Source organism: Apium graveolens, chromosome 6 (assembly GCF_009905375.1).
Source record: "Apium graveolens cultivar Ventura chromosome 6, ASM990537v1, whole genome shotgun sequence".
In the NCBI taxonomy this organism is placed as follows: Eukaryota; Viridiplantae; Streptophyta; class Magnoliopsida; order Apiales; family Apiaceae; genus Apium; species Apium graveolens.
In genome coordinates, this window is record NC_133652.1 from 69,696,949 (window position 1) to 69,716,961 (window position 20,013).

Genomic DNA, 20,013 nt, shown 5'->3' on the forward strand with positions numbered 1-20,013 from the left:
CGTGCTGCGTCCGTGCGTGTACAGGGCAAACAAACAAACAGAAGCAAAAAAAACAGCAGGTTTTGAAAAAGAAAAAAAAAACTGTACTAAAAATACTAACTGGGCCTATAAAAAATTAGGGCCGCTTAACAAACCAGGCCCAGGGCAAAAGACAGGCTCTAGATACAAAACCTAATTTATATATTTTTCCTGTGAGATAAAAGGGTTAGCTAGGAGATATAGATATCATATATCATTAGTAACGCAAGACAAGGATGTTGAGAGTGGAGCAAGCCAAGTTCAGCCAACGGGTGTTGATAAAAACCATCTTGAAAGGCGGTGAGTCGGTAGCAGGTGAAACAGTGAAAGTGGGTGGGTGGGTGGGTGCGGAAGGGCCGTCAAGCACTACAAGAATTCTTACTTATACCAAGGGAAAATGGCAACGGAAACAAACCCGTTGGTAATTAGCAACGGATTGTCAACAGAACTTAAAAACTTGAAAAACTAACCGTATACTAATTGATTAGTAACAGATTACTAACGAATATTTAGTAATGGATATTTCCGTTGGTAAAAAAGGCGCCAAAAAATCCCGCCACCCCATAACAACGGAAGGGTAATGACATGCCAACAGAAATTCAACCTTATTTTTCACACTTATCCCGTTAATAATCCGTTGTTATACTAGATCGGTTAAAATAAATCGGTTACCATTCCGTTGAAATGTTAAGTGTTTTGTTACTATTCCATTATTATTCCGTTGCTATATTAACTCTGTATATTTAATGCCAACTACTTGTTACCGTTCAGCTGATATACATATTCAATCTCATCTTTAATTATATCCAACCTCTTCTCCGAGTTTTCTACTCTGCAGATCTGATAAAATCACCGTTTTTCTTCCCCAAATTTCAGCACAACGACGATCCACGAATTTCAGCACAACGACGATCCACGAATTTCAGCTGATACATTTATTACTTTCGGTTTTCTCCTGTAACTATCCCCCCGGTCCCTTGTCTCCTTCGCCGGAGACTGCAGAGAAATATCGAGACTGATAACGTATGTTTCCATTCTACAGTTATCACCTCAAATCTATATTCTAGTTTAGCGTGTATATATGATTAATGATATTATATATTGTTTATATTGCTAATGGGCATATTATTAATTAGGTAATTAATTGCATGATTAATTAGTCAATATTAACCTTTGTCTAAGTATGATGATAAAATGAAACTAATTAATTAGTTTCCTATTTTTAAAATGCCATGCAAGTAATTACGTACAATACAGTACCTAGTTCGATTGGTTTGGATTCGTATAATTATAATTTTCTTATTAGTATTTGATTTTGGTATCTAAATGGTTAACAATAAATTATAACAGTTAATTGACACCATACTCATGTTATGTTATGGCAAAATTGTTAACTTTAGTTGGGTTATGAATATTTAATTTTTTGTAGGAAATCAAAAAATTCAATATGAATAATGGTCGAGATTGGATGTATCAAAGGATCGATAGTAGAGGATTTTTAACTTCGGTTTTTTTAAGTGGGTTAGAAAAATTTATGGAATATGTTATATCTCAAGAATCCTCCATGAATGGGACAAATATTCAGTGTCCATGTTTTAAGTGTGAGAATGGAAAATTCTGGAATGCGGAGACAGTAAAATTACATTTATTGAAGAAAGGGTTTGTAAGAGATTATTATGTGTGGGATCGACATGGAGAGCCATATGTTGCTAGACAAAGTGGAGAACAATCTTCTACACATTACTCCAATACTCAAGGTAGAAGAGACGGGGAAAACCAAATGTACAACATAGTGATGGATGTTGCCGGTCCAAGTTTTGATCCTGAGATGCCAAATGCAGAAGCACAGAAGTTGTATGATATTCTAAAATCATCTGAGAGAGAGTTATATGAAGGTTGTGAAACTTCTCAGTTGTCTGCCATGGCTCAGATGTTGAGTTTGAAATCTGACCATCATTGGTCAAAGGCATGTTTTGATCAGACGTCACGATTCTTTAAAGATATCTTGCCTCAAGATAATTCATTTCTTGACAGTTTCTATAGTACGAAAAAATATATGGAAGAGTTGGGGCTTCCTTCTGAGCATATTGATTGTTGTGTTAATGGATGCATGATATATTGGGGTGAAGACATCAACATGGAGTCCTGTAAATTTTATTCACATGCAAGATACAAAACCAAGCTTAACAGATCCAAGAAGGAGAAAAAAAAGTGTCTTTTACGAAGATGATCTATTTTCCACTATCACCGAGATTGCAAAGGTTGTATGCTTCACCTACAACTGCAACCCATATGAGATGGCATGTCGAACATTATCAAGAAGAAAATGTGATGCGCCATTGTTCAGACTCAGAGGAGTGGAAACAATTTGATAAAGCACATCCCTCATTTTCCTCAGAGGTGAGAAATGTTAGACTTGGACTTTCTGCTGATGGGTTTCAACCATTTGGTGAAACAGGTAGAAAATATTCTTCTTGGCCAATTATAGTGACTCCATATAATTTGCCTCCGTGGATGTGTTCAAAAGAACAATACTTGTTTCTGTCTGTACTTGTTCCTGGGCCAAAAAATCCAAAACAGAAGATAGATGTTTTCCTTCAACCATTGATTGCTGAGTTAAGATGAGAGTGAAGATGAGGAGGAAGTCGTGTGGATTGACAAAAAGAGTCAACAAACATATGTGAGTCAACAAACATATTTATGCACATATGCTTGTCTATTGATTAACATATGCACATATGCTTGTCATCAATCTGACACTCTTTTCTGTTCAGTAAAAAAATGTAAAAGTTTGTTCACCTGTCATACTGTAATATCACTGATAAACAAAAAATAAAAAAATAAAAGAAATAAAAATTCTTCCTGGTGTTAAAATACCTTAGAAGTTGGGTGTGCTGCTTGTAAAATGGTTGGAAAGTTGCTTAAACAGAGTAAACAGAGAGTCCGTGGAAATTAATTATAAGTAGATATACATAAATTTGGTCAACAATGCACCCATACTATAGTAGTATAGTTTTAGGTTTAGTTGTTGGAATTCAATGTGATTACGCGTCTCTGCAAGCCCACTTGTGTTTACTAGTTTAAACAAGTGTGCTGATGTTTGTAATTTGCCCTTGGACTGGTTTGTGTTTGATTAAGTTTAGTAAGTAGACTTGTAGATGTATAGCAAAATTTGTATATTGTGTGATAAAGGATTGCACTAAATAAATACACTGTAAAACTCCATGAGTTCTCTACAAAAAAAAACCAAGTTTGAAAATTACCTGTTTCTTTTTGTGATTATTTGAGGTTAAGAATTTGATGATTATGGTAAAATGAGCTCTCTCAACCTCTGAAAACTCCGTGAATTACCTGTAGATATATAGCAAAACTTGTATATTTTGCTCAGGTGTAACATGAATTAATGCAGGAAACTTTTTTAAAACTCCGTGAACTGCATGAGGCAACTGGGCAACCAGTGGATAATAATGCATTATTTCTTGAAGCGGTTGGAGGGCTTGACAAGAAAAAAAGAGTATATGGAGTTGGTTCTTCTAAAAGACTTTTCTATCGGTCCATGAATAAACCTTGCACGTCATCCTTTGCTTTTGCGGGTGAAGAAGAAAATCAAAGGCTGAAGCGCCAATTACTTGAGATGAATGAACAGATGAAAGCAATGGAAAATCAGTTGGCCAGGATTATTGACGCTACTTCAGTCCGACTTCAATGTGATCAGTCCCCTGCCAATTTAGATGGTGAAAATGATGACAACTAGTACTTAACTACTTATTAGCATGTCTTGTATGCATTTAAACTTGAAATTATAAATGTTTGTGTGCGTGTAACGTAACACTGGGGAAATCTGGTTATCTGGTTTAGTACCCGTTTAATTATTAGACTTGATAATTTTGGTTACACTCATCTGGCAAAATCTGGTTTAGTACCAGTGTTCCAATATTTGCTAACTTTGGATTTTATGTTTGATCCGTTTTTAAGTATAGGGCTAGAGAGATGTTGTAACTCTTAGCCCCATTTTGATTTAGTTATCGGTATTTAAGGATTTCTATATCTGTTTGCTGGTGTTACTATAATACAAAAAGACTTTTGTCTTTTGTTATCTTTATTTGTAAAATTGTCCAGGTTTTAAAAATTTTATATATAGAATATGTTATGCATCTATTGGGCCAATAACATAATAACATATTTTCTTTAAAAATTTGTCACCAAAATGAAGATTTAGTGGATATTTTGTTACTAAATAAAATTCAAATCAATAATGCATTTTCTGTTACGAATTTGTTACTAAAAATTAACCAGAGATAATAATACCAACGAATTTTTTGTTAATAATTTGTTATAAAATTTAACAACGAAAATTTCGTTTTCATTTGGTTGCTAAAACTAGCAACTCTATCACTAAATTAACTAAATTTAACAACGGAAATTAGGTTGCTATAGAGTTGTTAATAATATTAACGGTTTTTTTGTTGGTAATTTGTTATAAAATTTAACAACGAAAATTTCGTTTTCATTTGGTTGTTAATATTAGCAACAGATTTGTTGTTGCAAATCTGTCACTAAATTTAATTGTTGCAAATCTGTCACTAAATTTAACAACGGATATTGGGTTGCAATAGGGTTGCTAATAATATCAATGGAATAATCGGTTGTTAGGTTGGTTGGGATGTTGTTGTGGACTGGAATAAAAATTCTGTTGTTAGTCCGCTGCTATTCCGCTGTTAAATTTAGTAACGAAAATAAATCTGTTGGCAACGACTTCCCCACAACGTTTCCTCCAATGGAATATTTTAGTTATCATTCCGTTAGCAAACAGTTTTACTAACGGATGTTCATAACATAACAACAGAATTTTCTGTCGTTATAACTAAATATTCTTGTAGTGAAGGTAATGCTGGAAAACTTGCTTTCCTGGAGGTGAACGATGGCTCATGTTCGGACAACATCCAATTGGTCGTCGAGTCCAGCTTACACTGGCCGTCTCACCTAACGCCCACAGGTACCAGTGTCTATGTGGAGGGTGAGCTTGTTATGCCACCCAAAACTAATAAATATCAGAAAATTGAACTTAAGGTTACTAGGGTTATCAATGTTGGAAGTGTTGATTCTACGTATCCGCTGCCCAAGGGTAAATTTTCTCCTGAGTCTATCAGGAACATACCTCATCTGCGCTACAGAACTGATATAGTACGTACTTGTTCCCCTCTCCCCGTTCCTTCATAATACTCTATTTTATGTTTTGTTAATCAATAATATTCTAGATTTACGTAGTAGGCGAACTGATAGGGTTTTTTTTTCATAAAGATGTCTGCAGTTGCTCGTGTACGTAATGCACTTGCCCATGCCACTCACCGGTTCTTCCAGATGCACGACTTTCTTTACATTCACACTCCTATTATCACCACAAATGATTGTGAGGGTGGCGGTGAGATGTTTCAGGTTACGACATTGCTCACCGATGCACAAAAGTTGGACAAACAACTGCTCAACAATCCTCCTCCATCCCCCGCTCATCTCCAGGAGGCTACTTCTCTTGTCAATGACAAAGCTGATGTTGTTTCCCAACTGAAAGCAGGAGCATCTAGTGAAACATACGAATCACAAATTACTAACCAGAATTTGTCTAAGCTGGAGCAGCGTTCTAAGCTTAAACCTGGAATTCCAATTAAGGATGGCAAGATTGACTATTCCACAGATTTCTTTGCTCGTCCATCGTATCTCACTGTTTCTGGTCAACTACATGCTGAGACTTGTGCGTCAGTGTTTATACCTTTGGACCAACATTTCGAGCTGAGCCCTCTCACACCTCTAGGCATCTGGCAGAGTTCTGGATGGTGGAACCAGAGATGGCATTTGCCACTCTTGAGGTACCTCTTTGTATTTATTATATCAGTTTTTAAATATATAAACTCAGAAATAAATTGTACTTCAGTCTCTCATTCTACCCTTCCCTATTACAATTTAATATATATTATTATAATTTTAATTTGATGATTTTTCTCTATTACTGATGATAACATGAATCTTATAAACATATATACTTTGACTACTACTAACATTGTAACGTCCCAAAAATAACACAGCACACATATGCACTGCCAGCACTGCTACTGCAAAACTAAAGTCTGTGCCCCGTAGTATATGTAAGTTCATTATCAAAATATTACTACAAAATTTTACAACTAACCTAAGATATTTTACATTCCGGAGAGTTTTGTACTAACAAAAGCTTGTTGGAAAATATGAGTATAAGTCCCATATTGGTAAGTCATATTTTTGAGCATTATGACTAAAAGATGTGTGAGATATGATGATATTCTCTTAATAATGAAAATTATTATTTTCCATTAGAATTTGGCTCAAATATTATGGCATAAATTAATTTGATTTTGTTTCAGATTAATTGATATGGTGTATGTCTTGATATATTTAATCTGATTCTGTTTCAGATTATTTATGGAATAGAGTAGCTTGCAAGTATTACACCGATTCCATAATTAATGATATTTAATTATGGAAAAGAGTAGCGCACAAGTCTATCTACACCTATATAAACAACTCTAAGGCGTTAGGGTTAGACACACCAAAAACATATTCGCCTCTAAACACAAATATCTCTCTCTCGGTGATAGTTTCGTACCCGTTCAAGCTCGCTGAAGGTGCTCGTTATCCGTAACGCCGCCGCTACCTCGTTTTATCCTGGGAGGCTATCGACTCGCACATACGGTGAGAGGCGAAATAGCTTTAAGGAGACAGTTTCAACTGGACTCGAGGATCTCTCTTCTGTTTATATCTTTTCTTCCTCCGTTTGATTTCGTTTACTCACGCACACACTTATTTGATTATTTGTATTAATCGCAGATTATTTTCACAATCTTAAAGCTATTTATTTTATATACATCTGTGACTGATACATCTGTATCTGCTTGTTTTGTTGAGTAACAGATCGACGGAGAACCAAACTGTGAACGATTCGATGAACATGACGGCTGATCCCAACGCACAGATCACTGGATCTGATGGGGTTCACCAGTAGCCGATTAACCCTAACGCACGGATCGTACGATCTGATGGGGGTCAAACGCCTGTTGGACATGTGCCTTCGGGACATGTGCCTGTGGGACACACTGTCATTAGACAGTTTAGTGTTCCTCTTGGACAGATATCGGCAGGATTCACTCCTCCGATCATACCTGCGGTGCCTACTGGTGTGCATACACCTGTAGTACAGATGCACGTACCATCTGTTCCACCCACTACAAGAAAACTGTCAATAGACATCACACATTAGACATCGGTTAGGTTTGCCACTGATGTTAAAAGAATTTATAACATCACCCCGTGTTTTTATGATGTTATTGTCATTCGAAGACATCGCTTATTTTAAAACCGATGTCTAAAATTACATGAAAAAATTTCATTTCGCGCTCAGCTTTTTAATTTCCCCCTTAGTCAAAATTTCTTACAATTATCCCAAAATTTTACCCCGCCCATGAGCCAATATCTTGGTTCCCCTATTTCCCTCTTGAAAATTTCACTCATCTCTCCTGACTAAACACTCTTCTCCCCCGCTCACTTTCACCTCGACCATCACACCATCTGTGTTCATCATCTCGACTCAACTAAAGTTCGGTTGTTAAGATTTGTAAGCTTATCTCATCTCTAGTCTCAAAATCTTACTAGTCTTCTCTTCATGAAGACAAATTTTCAAAATTGGGGTCTTTTTAAATCGAAACCCTAATTTTTTAAATTGGGGTTTTTTCAAATCCAAATCCCTATGGTGCTTTCATTTAATTCAATGTATTTTCAAGTTATTAATTCTTTTCAATTCGTTGTATATATACATGGCCTTTTTTGTATACGGTTCTGGATTTAATCTCTGATATTCACTTGTTTAAGGTTGGATTGAAAGTAGAATTGTGTTATTTATTGGTTTATATTTTTGTGTTTATATGTTTTTAATTTTACATGGTTCACATATAATATTTTTATTGATTTTAACTAATGATTTTATAATTTGTACATTATTGTGATTTAGTTGTAATGTGAGTTGAATGTTTTGTGAATTGTGTGCGTAAGACTTTCTCTGAAGACGCAGGAGCTTACAACTCTATTCACAGCTGTTAGACTAGGTTGTAGTTGTTACATGGAAGGGGATATGTACTTATATTTATAGGGTACTTGGTTTTTAGTTTCTTGTTGGATCTATCTCAATCTCTTTTAATATGGATTTTGTTAACAGGATTGGTGGTTCCGGCATGGACCTCAGAAGCAAAGCAAGCGTATTGCATTATATTCCTAAATATTAAATTTGTTATTGTTTCTTCTGTGATTATGATTTTCATTTGCATGATTGCCTAAATGGGTGTATAATGAAATTATGATGTATCTAGCACCAGACAAGCTCCTGGGGAAGATAGTGAAGTAATTTTGCAGTAAGTTATTCCCCAACATTTTTTTTGTTTATTTGTTTATGTTCTAATAATGAAACAGCCGTCCATAGAAGATAGAATGGGAAACAAAACATATGTGGTGTTATGGTGATGTTTTACTCTGATTGGAAGTGGGTTTGTAAGTGGTAAGAGTAGTGATTCATTGTGCCTTTTGGCCATTATTCTCAAGCAACAGACCAAGAATGATAATTTTTTCCTACACCTAGGTAAAATATGTACATAGTGTTAGCATCTACTTTCCTTCCCAATTATATATCAAGTATGAAGTATGTGAATTTGTTGATACTAAAATTTCTACTTTTGGATTTAAAGGCTACAAAAAACGTTTCTGAAGTACACACGATTCCCTGGTATTTAATGTCTTGTTTTACATTATTATTTTATTTAAAATATATATTCCCTAGTAAGGGGAAGGGTAGTATGTTGAACTGGTATTTTGGCCAAAGTTTGCCTACAAACTAGCACTGGTGGTGATTCTTCTCACGTCAAAAGTTGTACAATTTGAAGGTGAGCACAGCTTATGTGGCATAGTAGTTCCGGTCTACCGTGCCATATATTTATATTTTAAATGTGGCCTGTTTGGATAAGAATACATCTTCAGGAGAAACATATCATGTACGTCATATAGGCTTCGGTACAAAGTTGTATCAACTTTAAGTTAGCAGCTTATTTATGCGAATGTGTTTGGTCTGCAGGTTCGCTTGGTTGCGGATAAGGAGAAAAATAAACCCAGAGGCCCATGTTAAATTTTTTTATTAGGGTAAGGTTCAAAGAGTAGTATGACTCATTTCGACTATATACATCTATATATATATGTTATTGGGAGATTTTAATATACTATTTACACTTTTTAATTATTTAAATTTTTTAGGTTGTCTTATTCATGAACTCTCTATGGTACAAAATTGAGCAAAACAGAGGTGCTGCGTGAGACTACTTCTATACCAAAGGTGAGCTTGCTATATCTATTCATAAAGCACAGGTTCATATTGATCTTCTAATAATTCAATTTGTTCCTAGAATATATACTCTTTTAGTCTAAATTATTTTTGAGCTGGAAAATGTTTCTGGGGAGTATCTAAATCTTTTACCTTTGTTATTATTTTGGTTAAGGTTTCCTCGGAGGGATTCTCCTTGACAGAAACTGCACAAGCTAAACTCTGGTCAAAATTTTATTGGCCAGTTTAGCAAAATGATTTTGTTGTGCTTGAAAAACCTCATCTCTAAAGTGCTAAAGGTTTGAGCTATGCATATTCTGCACCAGATTCTGAAATCAATTAAAGTTTCAACTACCTATAACTATAAGCTACATTAGTGCATTATGTATCTATATATGTAATTCTGTAGGTTTATCGCAATAACCATGCAAGTGATGTCGCCTTTGTTAGTATGTAGGCCTAGACTACGACCATTACATGCATGCAGAGAAAGAAATATGATGACATAAACAATATAAGACATGTTGAATGATGATTGTGAAAGACTGTTTGCAGGTTGAGGTTTGTGAACTACTGCAAGCTTTCTATATGAAGGGGTCTTTTATCTTTTGATACATGATGTGTAAGGGGGGATGGTGACTAATTACTGGGTTATGATTTGACCATATATTATAGCAGTAACTTAGCTCTGCCATGTTTGCAGTCTCTTTGTTTTTAACTAGCTTTGGTGTGAAGGGAGAGCTAGAGGTAGACAAAAATGTTTCTCTGATCACATTATAGATATATATATTGCACAACCACTAGTTCGTACAATATCAAATACATGCAAAGCCTTCTGTTCAATGACCTCCATCAGCTGCTGCTCTGTCTTTCCTTGAAATTCATCTAGCTACATAGATAGCTAGACTTCCTACTATTGCATATTTTCATTTTTTCATAATGCATGCCTTTTTGTCCAGATGCCCTGCACAAGGAATGGTACCAGCTGATCCGTGATGATTTTGTGAAAATACTGAGGATTATTGTTGGAGATGCATTACTGAGGTTAGCAATTCTAAAGTATTTAAGCATATTTGCTGGAGATGCATTGCTGGAGATCCATTGATGGCTTTCAGATTTGGCAATGTTTAAAGTGAGTTCTAAGAGACACATAGGGCATGTATATCCTACCGGCCACTGTACGGTTACGGCGCTTGTTTACTTATTTATTTATTTTAGCGTGAAAGCTAATTTTTTTAGGGTATCCATTTGAGTAATAAAATTTTCAATGTAAAATGCTCTTTATTTTGATGATGATAATAGACAGACTATGTATTTAAGCATGTATTCAAATCCTATTATTTCCTTAGTCTACCTGATTGCAAGATCCGTATATTTGATGTATGCTAGTTACAAAAGCAATTGGACATCACTTTTAAAGAAGAAAAACTGATGCCAAAAAAGTTAATGTACATCATTTTAAGGTAAAAAATTGATGTCAAAGAAATCCAGGTTCAAGTCTAAATAAAACATAGAAATCACTTTGTTTAAGATAAAATTGATGTCTATGTGACAGTATACACATCACTTTTAACCAAAAAACACTGATGTCAAACAACACAATATACATCAGTTTCAGACAAACAACTGCTGTCAAAGACTAACATATTCAAGTCTAAATGAAACATAGACATCACTTTATTCAAGAAAATACTGATGTTTATATGCTAAAATAGACATCACCTTTCAGTGAAGAATCAAATGTTTAATACACCATTTTACATCACCCTTATGAAAATTTTTGATGTCTTTGTGACAAAAAACATAGCTCATTATATGTTTAATCTGTTTTAATAGGTGTTATTTAGTTATTAAATAATTTATTTATAACATTTTTTGTAAAAAAAAATACATGGACATCAGTTTTTAACCAAAATCGATGTTTAAGCTTGCATAGACATCGGGTATCCACCGATGTCTAGAATAGACATCACCGACATCAACATCGGTTGGTTAACAGCATAGACATCGGCCAAAAACCGATGTCTATGGACTTTTTTCTTGTAGTGACCCGTGGTGCCTGCTGCACCTGTTATGCCAACTGTGCCTGCTGCACATGCTGAAAAACCTGAGAAGTTCAACGGAACGAACTTCAAACGTTGGCAACAAAAGATGCACTTTTATCTGACCACGTTGCATATGGATCACTTCCTTAAGGAAGAACCACCGTTGCTCACTGCTGAGAGTAACATGCAGACTGTGTATGCTGCTGATGCTTGGAAGCACTCCGACTACATCTGTCGGAACTATGTGTTAAATTGTTTGTCTGACTCGTTGTATAACGTATACAGCGTGAAGCCAACAGCTAAGGTCTTATGGGAGTCACTTGACCATAAGTATAAAACCGAGGACGCTGGGGCAAAGAAGTGGATTGTTGGCCGCTTTCTTGATTATAAGATGGCAGACTCTAAGACTGTGGTCAGTCAGGTGCAGGAACTGCAGGTGATCATTCATGACATTCATGCTGAGGGAATGGTCATAAGTGAGTCTTTCCAAGTTGCTGCTGTTATTGAAAAGCTTCCACCTGGATGGAAAGATTTCAAGAACTACCTTAAGCACAAGCGAAAGGAGATGTCTATGGAGGATCTTATTGTTAGACTTCGTATTGAAGAAGACAACAGAGGGTCCGAGAAGAAAGTTAACGTTGCCACTGAGAAGGCAAACATGGTGGAGCATGCTCAAAGCTCCAAGCCCAAGAAGGCTAATTCTGGTAAAGGGGCAAAGCTGGCACCCAAGGGAGGGATTTCGAAGTCGAAATTTCAAGGGAAGTGCTACAATTGTGATAAAGTTGGTCATAGGTCTTCTGACTGCAAGAAGCCCAAGAAGCCCAACAAGAAGAAAGAAGCAAACATGGTAGAGAATATCTCCAAGGAGATGGGTGACATAGACCTCTGTGCTACGGTCTCTGAAGTGAACCTGGTCGGTTCTAATCCACGTGAATGGTGGATTGATACTGGTGCTACTAGGCATGTTTGCTCAGACAAGGCGGTTTTCTCTAGCCTCAAAGCTTCCGATGCTGGTGAGAAGCTCTACATGGGAAATTCAGCAACTTCTACCATTGAGGGTGAAGGCACGGTGATCCTGAAGATGACCTCTGGGAAGAATCTGACTTTGAAGAATGTACTTTATGTGCCTGATATTCGCAAGAACTTTGTGTCTGGTTCTCTGTTGAATAAGCATGGCTTTCGCATTGTAATAGAGTCAGATAAAGTTATTTTGTCTAAGAGTGGTATGTTTGTAGGCAAGGGTTATTTAACTGATGGGCTTTTTAAGCTCAATGTAATGTCCGTTAAGGACGATAATGAAATGAAGAATTCTTCTGCTTACTTGCTTGAGTCTCCTAATTTATGGCATGCTAGATTAGGACATGTAAATTATGACACTTTACGACGTTTAAGTGCAAAAGAATACATACCTAAACTTACTATCGATCCAAAACATAAGTGTGAGACTTGTGTTGAGGCAAAATTAACGAGATCATCATTTAAACGTGTGGAAAGGAACACCAAAGTGCTAGACCTAATACATAGCGACATATGTGATTTAAAATTCACTCCAACAAGAGGAGGAAACAAGTATTTTATTACATTCATTGATGATTGTACAAAATACTGCTATGTATATTTGTTGAAAAGCAAAGACGAAGTTATAGATAAATTTAAAATCTATAAGGAAGAAGTTGAGACACAACAAACTGAGAAAATCAAAACGATACGAAGTGATCGTGGAGGTGAATATGTTGAACCGTTTGGGGAATTCTGTTCACAACATGGTATAATCCATGAGGTCACTGCACCATACTCCCCTCAGTCAAATGGTGTGGCTGAAAGGAAGAATCACACTCTGAAAGAGATGATGAATGTGATGTTGTTAAGCTCTGGGCTCCCACAATCGATGTGGGGAGAAGCCATCTTAAGCGCAAATAATATTTTAAATATTACGATGCGCAAGAATAAGGATGTAAGTCCTTATGAAATGTGGAAGAAAAAGAAACCAAGTTACCAACACCTGAAAGTGTGGGGGTACCTTGCAAAGGTACTGATCCCTACACCGAAGAAGGTGAAGATAGGTCCTAAGACTGTGGATTGTGTCTTCATCGGATATCCTCCACACAGCACTGCATATCGGTTTCTTGTTCATGAATCCAAGATTCCTGATATTCAAAAGAATACCATTATGGAATCAAGGAATGCCTCATTTTTTGAGACGATGTTTCCCTGTAATCCAGGAAACCAACAACCTACGACGTCTAAACGATCTCATGAGTCTGTAGATGACGATAATGAGAGTGACGAAAGTGAAGACGAAAATGTGGGGGTAGTGAGAAGGAGCAAAAGACAACGAACGGAGAAATCCTATGGGTCTGATTTTATGACCTATTTGCTCGAAGAAGGTGACCCAAAAACTTATAAGGAGGCGGTTACCTCACCTGATGGGCCTATGTGGAAAGAGGCCATCAAGAATGAAGTTGATTCAATTATGCAAAATCATACTTGGGAATTAGTGGACTTGCCAACTGGTTGCAAACCATTAGGTAGCAAGTGGGTTTTCAAGAAGAAGTTGAAAACTGATGGCACTATTGATAAGTATAAGGCCAGACTTGTAATTAAAGGATACAAGCAACAAAAAGGCCTTGATTACTTTGATACATATTCTCCTGTAACGAGAATAACGTCCATAAGGATGATGTTTACTATTGCTGCAATGCGTAATCTAACTGTACATCAAATGGATGTGAAAACAGCTTTCCTAAATGGAGACATAGATGAAAAAATCTATATGGAACAACCTGAAGGGTTTGTTGTCCCAGGACAAGAAAGGAAAGTGTGTAGATTGGTGAAATCATTGTATGGTTTGAAACAAGCGCCTATGAAATGGCATGAAAAATTTGATGAGGTCGTGCTGGCCAATGGTTTCAAAATCAATGAATGTGATAGTTGTGCCTATTACAAGGATAACGAGAACAGCTATGACAAGGAGAATGACAATGGCTATGTCATGATGACACTATATGTAGATGATCTACTTATTGCTAGAAGCAATGATAAAGTTATCAAATCTACAAAGGACATGTTGAAATCAAGGTTCGACATGAAAGATATGGGACTAGCAAATGTAATTCTGGGAATTCAAATTTCTAGAACATCAGAGGGTCTCGCATTAAGTCAACCACATTATGTTGACAAGATCCTTGAGAAGTTTCTTAAGGATGACTTTGAGAAAGCTAGAACACCTGTGGATATGACTTTGCACCTATCCAAGAACAAAGGTGTAGCTGTTTCCCAATTGGAATACTCGAGGATAATTGGTAGTCTGATGTACCTCATGAGTTGTACAAGACCAGACATTGCATACTCAATTAGCAAGTTGAGTAGGTTTACGAGTAATCCGGGAGCTGATCACTGGAAAGCGATTATAAGGGTAATAAGGTACTTGAGGGGAACTCGAGACTATGGACTGCACTATGGCAGATACCCAGTAGTATTAGAAGGATATACTGACGCAAATTGGATATCTAGCAAGAAAGCACTTAAGTCTACGAGTGGCTATGTGTTTACATTAGCTGGAGCGGCAATATCATGGAAATCCTCAAAACAAACGGTGATAACTCATTCCACGATGGAAGCTGAGTTTGTGGCACTAGATAAATGCGCCGAAGAGGCTGAATATCTACGTCAGTTTCTGGAGGATATTCCAAGATGGCCAAAGCCTGTAACTGCAATAGGGATTCACTGTGATAGTCAATCCGCTATTGGCAGAGCACAGAGCATGATGTATAATGGAAAGTCTCGTCATATACGACGACGACACAGTTCCATTAGACAATTGATCTCAACCGGAATTATCACTATTGACTATATACCGTCAAAGGATAATATCGCGGATCCACTAACCAAAGGGTTATCAAGAGAAGTGGTTGAGAAATCATCGAGAGGGATGGGCCTTAAGCCTATTGCTTAACGACATCATGGTGGACACCCAACCATTGCTGACTGGAGATCCCAAGAACTTGGTTCAATGGGACAACTAAATCATGATGACCAAATCACTGTGGGGGTAACCCCTGGCCTGTTCCTATGATGAGGAAACAGTGAGACCCGTAAGGTACGAGGTTAAGCTTTGAGCCTTTAATGATCTTTGATGAATACATGGAGCTCAGGAGTGAACGCATGGAATTCAGTTGAGTAAACGCGGGTTACTCTATAAGATAAAGATCACCTATGTGGGAGAGAAGTGGGGCCGCTTCAAAGGAGAATTGCGAGGCACAATTCTTTAGAAACTTCTGCAGAACCAGGACGATGTTCCATGGCCAAAATGGACATACTCATGAGAGCTGAACGAGTCAGAAACAATATAGTGATAAGTATATCATCGTTTACATAAACGGTCGAACAGTTCAAGGACAAGCACGTCTACTGTCTACCAGTAAAGTCGGTATGCTTACTCGAGCGAAGGTTCAAGGAGCATTCTCTACCTATCGTATGCTATATCTGATCGAAGAAACTATCACCAAGTCAAACTCCGTGTCTGTCTGTCTGTCTGTCTGGTGTGTGCTACTAAGATCACCAATCTCACCCATGTGGGGGATTGTTGGAAAATATGAGTATAAGTCTCATATTGGTAAGTCATATTTTTGAGCATTATGACTAAAAGATGTGTGAGATATGATGATATTCTCTTAATAATGAAAATTATTATTTTCCATTAGAATTTGGCTCAAATATTATGGCATAAATTAATTTGATTTTGTTTCAGATTAATTGATATGGTGTATGTCTTGATATATTTAATCTGATTCTGTTTCAGATTATTTATGGAATAGAGTAGCTTGCAAGTATTACACCGATTCCATAATTAATGATATTTAATTATGGAAAAGAGTAGCGCACAAGTCTATCTACACCTATATAAACACCTCTAAGGCGTTAGGGTTAGACACACCAAAAACATATTCGTCTCTAAACACAAATATCTCTCTCTCGGTGATAGTTTCGTGCCCGTTCAAGCTCGCTGAAGGTGCTCGTTATCCGTAACGCCGCCACTACCTCGTTTTATCCTGGGAGGCTATCGACTCGCACATACGGTGAGAGGCGAAATAGCTTTAAGGAGACAGTTTCAACTGGACTCGAGGATATCTATTCTGTTTATATCTTTTCTTCCTCCGTTTGATTTCGTTTACTCACGCACACACTTGTTTGATTATTTGTATTAATCGCAGATTGTTTTCACAAAGCTCACAACCGAAACTTTATATAATTAAAAGATATGGCAATAAGACCTTCTACTTTTCTTCAAATTAAGTCCCGGATAGAAACACTTTAGTCCTGATGTCCTATTTTGAGTTCTTGCTTTTCTTTTCACCGTAAACAGGGGTTGGCTCTCTCTTAACATGTATAATCACCATAAAATTTAACTAGGGAATTCGCTTTCAATAATTCTAGGTGATCAGCCCATAATACTCCTTGTTGCGCAACATAATTAAGGTCAGTCATGACCTCTAAATATACACCATAGTTGCTGCTTCTCTCCAACAGCAACTGCTCCAATATTCCCCATAAATTCAAATATGCAGATAATTGACTTATAAAAGATATTATACAATCTCAAGAAATTTACATTACTAATGAGAACTAGAAAAATAGGAACAACCACTTGGAACAAAAATAGGAAAGGCACTGAATTTTTTACGGCTGGTAAGGATCTCAACTTGTGGATATTTGATGACAAGAAAATATTATTGAAATCACAAGTTTTAGTTATTTCCGCAAGCTATGCCAGGCAGCTAGATACAGAAACTTATTTGGAAACAAAAAGAAAAATCACAAATTAATGAGCTGAATCTATAGTTTAAAATAACACAGAGGCAATTATATAGGCAAAGGTTTAGCAAGACATAAAACAATAAACTCTATACCATAAAAGCTAGACTATGCAAAGGAAGAACAAAAATTGGCAAAGACATAGGTTCATTAACTAGAGAAAATAAAGTGAAGATAGATTGCAAGAGGATAAAATCAAATTCAATAGTCATAGACCCTTAAAGTGTGAACTAATAAGAATACCAAACCTTAAAGCAATGGATACCATAACCTCAAAGCACCAGAACTACTTAAAAATCTGATTTTAATTAACTTTAAGGACTGATAACTTGCCTGAGGTTAAATTGCAAATTAATTTGACAGTACACTTCAAGTTCTGCTCTCTTAATACTATCTATATCCCCCTTGATGCCCCTCCAAAGTTTTGTTTCTATACCCTATAATTTGACTTGGAACCGAGCACACTAGTCTCCTGGATCCTTTTTTCACCTATTTAAAGAATAACAAACGGTTCCTCTTCTCACCGACTCACGTATGCAACAAAAATCTTTTCTTGGACAGGTGTGCTTCATGCCGGGATTTCCGGAAAGGAAAAGTAGCGTGTCTTTCTATTTTTCCCTCTTTTATGTAATAATTCCCCTCTCCTGCTGGACACCCTTTTCCCTTTGTTTTTATTTCTGTCCATGGAACCTCTCTTTTTTTTTCTAACCAGGGTCGACTTTCACACATGTTCTTGTTTTAACGTACTTTCCATGATTTCCCTATGTTTATATATAGGACGCTATGAGATGTGCTGAGGCTTATGTGAAGTTTATGTGTCAGTGGCTACTTGACAATTGTCTTGACGATCTGAAGTCGATAACTGATATTAATGAAAATGACAAAGCCGCCATTGATCGGTTAAGAATGGTTGCTGTAAAAGACTTTATCCGACTCTCATACACTGATGCAATTACCATTCTCGAGGAAGCTGCTAAAGAGCAGAAGTTTGAGAATGAAGTCAAGTGGGGTGTAGATTTAGCTTCTGAGCATGAGAGGTTTGTTATCCAGTTTACTTTTTACTAAAATTAGAGTAAATTGCATTCTCGGTACCTGAAGTTTAAATTTTTTGCTAACATGCAAAAAAATTAAACTTTAGGTACTAAAAGTGCAATTTTGTCTTAAAATTACATTTACTATTTTAATCGCCATTTGTACTGATCCCACCATTTCAATTTGTTTTTTCAAGATACTTAACTGAGGTGAAATATGAATCACCTGTTATTGTGTATGACTATCCTAAAGAGATCAAAGCTTTTTATATGAAGCTCAACTCTGACAACAGAACTGTAGCCGCTATGGATGTACTTGTACCAAAGGTCGGGTACTTTTTCTCTAACAAAGTAAATTTTTTTATTGCTGAAAATGACAATTCTTCATAGAAGCTGGTGTGTCTTGCAAGTAGCAACATTCGGAGGCCTTTGACATGACATTGATTTATCGTTTCTTAGGTGGGAGAACTGATTGGTGGTAGTCAGCGAGAAGATTGTCCCAATATCTTGAGAGAAAGGTATGAAAATAATGGCAGTTAGTTTAGACTCATTTTGAATTGAGATATATTTATGTAGTTCTTGTTGTCAAAGTATGTTGTCGGCCAGGTTATGGAATTAAATTTAATACCAATTTCCCTTTTTATTGATTATGTTTTGAGACGTGGTGTGTTAAATTATATGTTGAAGAACTGATTCTGTGATGGTCTCAGGATGTTGGAATGCGGACTGCCACTGGAAAATTATAAGTGGTACATGGACTTGTGACGCTATGGGACTGTAGAGCATAGTGGATTTGGCCTAGGTTTTGAGAGAATGGTTCTTTTTGCCGCAGGGCTTGACAGTATTAGGGATGTGATACCATTCCCTCGCTACCCTGGAAGAGCTGATTTATGATGATGACCACTGCTGTGGATTAAGCAAAGTGTTATTTGCAGTGTAATGCTGCTTGCTGAGGGACTGCATATATTGTCCATTTGGCTTATTTTATAAGTAACTTAATAATAGTTGGAAAATGTACATTTTCTACATAATCTTAATTAGATTTGTAGAGGATGAATAAAATAGAATGTTCATGTTTTATAATCTGGCAAAAACAATCATTTTAGTGCTTTCGGAAAATGCTAGATTTACATAATTATGGGCTTAAATCTCAAAGTAGTCACTAAACTCAGAGTCATATATCAAAAATACCACTCCAGTTATCGGGGACTCGATTGCACCACTCTAGTTGTGAGTAATGAAAGTCCCGTTAAATATTAACTGTTGACCTAACAGAAGGCCATATAACATAGTTGACTGTCCTGAAATGATTAAAAAATATATTATTTTGAAAATAAACATCCAGCTAAGTTATGATATATATACACATTATACAGACATGTGTGTATATATCTGTAGTGCAGATAAGTGAATGTCATTTTCATGTTAGCCGTTCTGCTAACATTTATTTTGTTGTTGTAAAGAATTTTCGTGCTATTATTCACTCAAAGCAGCTCCGAGTCCACAAGAAGTCGGCCTTGTTTTTGACACACCTAACTGCAAAAACGCTTCCCAAAAGTTTTCACTGTCTCCCACTACGCCTTACAACGGAGTACTTCACATTGAATACTTCTGAAAGGCACTTCCCAAATTAGGAAAAACTAGAAGACCCCAACCTATACCACTACGCACTATTTTCAGACAATGTATTGGTAGCAGCAGTAGTCGGGAACTCAAC

At 36.5% G+C, this 20,013-nt stretch overlaps 1 pseudogene; it reads left to right on the top strand.

The window, feature by feature from the left end:
* The first annotated feature begins 254 nt into the window (after window positions 1–254).
* LOC141665224 (asparagine--tRNA ligase, cytoplasmic 1-like) lies at window positions 255–19,430 on the top strand (annotated as a pseudogene).
* The last annotated feature ends 583 nt before the right edge of the window (window positions 19,431–20,013 follow it).